The sequence below is a fragment of the Citrus sinensis genome, chromosome 9 (assembly GCF_022201045.2).
Source record: "Citrus sinensis cultivar Valencia sweet orange chromosome 9, DVS_A1.0, whole genome shotgun sequence".
Lineage (NCBI taxonomy): Eukaryota > Viridiplantae > Streptophyta > Magnoliopsida > Sapindales > Rutaceae > Citrus > Citrus sinensis.
In genome coordinates, this window is record NC_068564.1 from 24266622 (window position 1) to 24269835 (window position 3214).

Genomic DNA, 3214 nt, shown 5'->3' on the forward strand with positions numbered 1-3214 from the left:
AATGAAGGAATGTTGTTGCAGTAGGCTTGTAAGGGTAAGAAAAGAACATGGTTATAGAAAAATTGAAATAAGTCTAGCAATCTTGGAGCAACGATAGAGAAGATTTCGAATGAGATACTTAGAAGATTATAATATGGAGTTTCCTAAATTAGAAGATGCGCGCCCTAGGCTTTTGGTTGCCTTAATTCTAAGCTATAAAAAGAACACACACACAAAGAAAAAAGAGAGGCTGTCATTAGAGAAAAAGAATAGAGAAACAAAACTAGAGAAAACAAAGATGAAGAGAGATAATTGAGGATGTCGACAAAGGATTCTAGAAAACAATCAAGCGAATCTTACTATTATTTCTTATTCTCTTGTTTCTATCTTATTATGATGAATTGTTTGATGGCTGAAACTATTTTGCTTATTGTTTTATTGCAAATTATGAACTAAATTTACTTGTGGTTGAGTGATAAACAAACTTGATGGTTAATTTACTGATATTTTGTGTTGCTGCATGTTTGCTATAACATGTTGTTTTGATAATACTTATTTGAATTCACTATTTCGGTTGACCACCCATTTAGTGATACTAGTTAAGAAAGAGCCTCAAAAAGGCCTGTTTTAGTGGAACGTATAAGAGTAATACTTGGTTTTAGATTGGCTTTGCTGAGTTGGGTTTAACTTGATTCGAAAAGGGTCATGCTTAATCTAAAATTAGTGATGAACTAGATATAGGAATTCACCTTGTAAGGTAATTAGAATCTATAACGTGTAATGTTATATCTTATGTTAGCATAACAATTGGTCACTGTTAAGTTGCATTTAGATATAAGACATCCAACATGCGATAATTAAGGATACATAAGGATTCTGCCCAGTGTTGTGGCAAATGTTGTAGCCACTAATCCAAAACTAAAAAAAATAGTCAAAAACTATTAAGTAAGTTTAATAACTCAACTACTCCATTCCCCTTGGTTATACCCTTGTGTTTGTCATGATATTTTACTTTATTGCATTTTTTTTTATTGCGTTTTTATTTTAATTATTTCATTAGTTTAATAATTTGTTTTAATTCTAATTTAGAATAAAAATTGGACTAATAAAATTATTGTAGCAATTCCCATAACAATAATTCTTGTGGAGATAATCTTGAATACTTATCATTATATTATTTGTTGTGTAAACTTATACATTGACATCAATAGCATTAGAAAACCTACAACAAGTTTTTGGCGTTGTTGCCTCCCAATTAGTGCTTGATTTTAAGTCCTTCAGCCTGACCATCCTTGATTTCTCATGTTGGATCCCTCATCCAATAGCCTTCTTGTATCTCCTCAATACATCCACCAAACGCTTCTCTTGATCTGTTTGAGAGGTCTAAATATTCAAAATGTTTGTTATTTCTCACAGGTTACTTCTCTCTTAGCCATGCCATGTTAGCTGCTTCATCATCAAGTTCTTTAAATGTTACAACATTGATTTCTTCCTTACTATTGCAATTGTGTAATATCTCTACTACAACAAAGTCCACAACACTAATAAAATTACAGTCTTCAACCTCATTGGGACTATTCATGGCATCCAATATATTGAATGTAACTTGTTGGTCATTCACCCGCATAATCAACTCTTCTTTTTGCACATCAATTAGAGTCTTTCTTGTGGCTAAGAAAAGTCTTCTTCATTTTAAGTTTCTCTCTGGATTGAAGTGGACTTAATTCTTCTTTTTGGTACATCCACTAGACTATGAACATCCTTTCCAAATCTCAAGTTAATCACTTTGCAGTGCTCTTTCTCTTCTATTCTCTTCTTGGGTCTTCTGTGTTACTGGGTAAACTGCCCTAAGGTCTGTTGCTGAATGCTGTAGCAAGTTGTCTAATTTGATTTTCCAAGTTTCTTAAGGATATAGCATGACTTTGGATAACCACTTTATTCTTCACAATATAATCCTTAATCAAAGTTTCAAGGGAGTTGAGTTGATCATTATTGATGCTTATTTGCCCTTGATTTTGCTAATTAAATCCAGGTGGTTGAGCAGGTCTGTTCTGTCCACTGAGTGCTGCAGCAGTCTGGTTTTGATTACTCCATGAAAAGTTTGGGTGCTGTCTCCATGCAGGATTATAATTTTTTGAATATGGATTGTTTTGGTTCTATCTATTGAAGTTTCCCACATAGTTGATTAAAGCTTAATTTCCAAGACAATTGTCAAATAAGTGCCCCTCTTTACTATAAACGCAGGATACTTCAATAACTTGGTGGACAATTGTTGGAGCAGTGGTAATAGCTTTCACCATATTTGTTAATGAGGTTACTTAGGCTGACAATGTTGTCAAGGCATCTACGTTATGGACTCCTACTGTTCCTCTTGCTGCAACTTGTCTGGTTGATTGCCACTAATTGTTATTGTTGACTGTCCTCTCTAAAATTTCATAAGCCTCATCGTAAGACTTAAGTAACAAGGCCCTATTTGCTGAAGCATCTACCATCAATCTAGTGTTTGGGTTCAACCCATTATAGAAAGTTTCCAATTGTATGCAACAAGAAATACCATGATAAAGGCATCTCCTGAGTAACTCTTTGAATCTTTCTCACGTATCATACAAGCTTTCATCTTCAAGTTGATGGAATAATGTGATCTCATTCCTTAACTTTGCATTTTTGGTCAGGGGAAAATACTTTATTAAAAATCTATCAGCCAAATCATTCAATGTGGTCATGGAATCTGGTGGTAAAGAATTCAACCACGCCCTTACCCGATCTCTTAAAAAATACAGGAAAAGTCTGAGTCTTAATACGTCATGTGATGCCCCAGCAATTTTGAAAGCATCACTCATTTCCAAGAACAGTTTAAGGTAAAGATGAGGATCTTCTTATGGCAATCCATGGAATTGCCCCATTGTTTGTAACATTTGAAACATCACTAGTTTGAGTTTGAAATTGGCAGCTTGCACTTCGGGTCTAACTATTCTAGGATGTATAACTTAAGGGGTCAACACAACATAGTCTTTAATGTCTCTGTCTCTATCATTTGCCATGTAGATAATACTGTTGTTTCCTAATTGTCCCTCAATATTATGCCCATTCTGACCTTCTTGACCATTGGCTAGTTGTATTTGTCTGTAAGGGTTCAAGTTCCCCATATCTTGCAAATCATTTATGTTTGCAATAGCTCTTAAATTCTTATTCTCTTTCCTCAATCTTCTTACAGTTCTTTCAATCTTTAGATCAA

At 34.1% G+C, this 3214-nt stretch overlaps 1 non-coding gene across 1 annotated transcript; it reads left to right on the top strand.

Annotated features, from left to right (window-relative positions):
• The first annotated feature begins 2529 nt into the window (after positions 1-2529).
• LOC112496513 (small nucleolar RNA R71) lies at positions 2530-2636 on the top strand. Its single transcript, XR_003063070.1, has one exon. It is a non-coding gene; the product is annotated as a small nucleolar RNA R71 (small nucleolar RNA).
• The last annotated feature ends 578 nt before the right edge of the window (positions 2637-3214 follow it).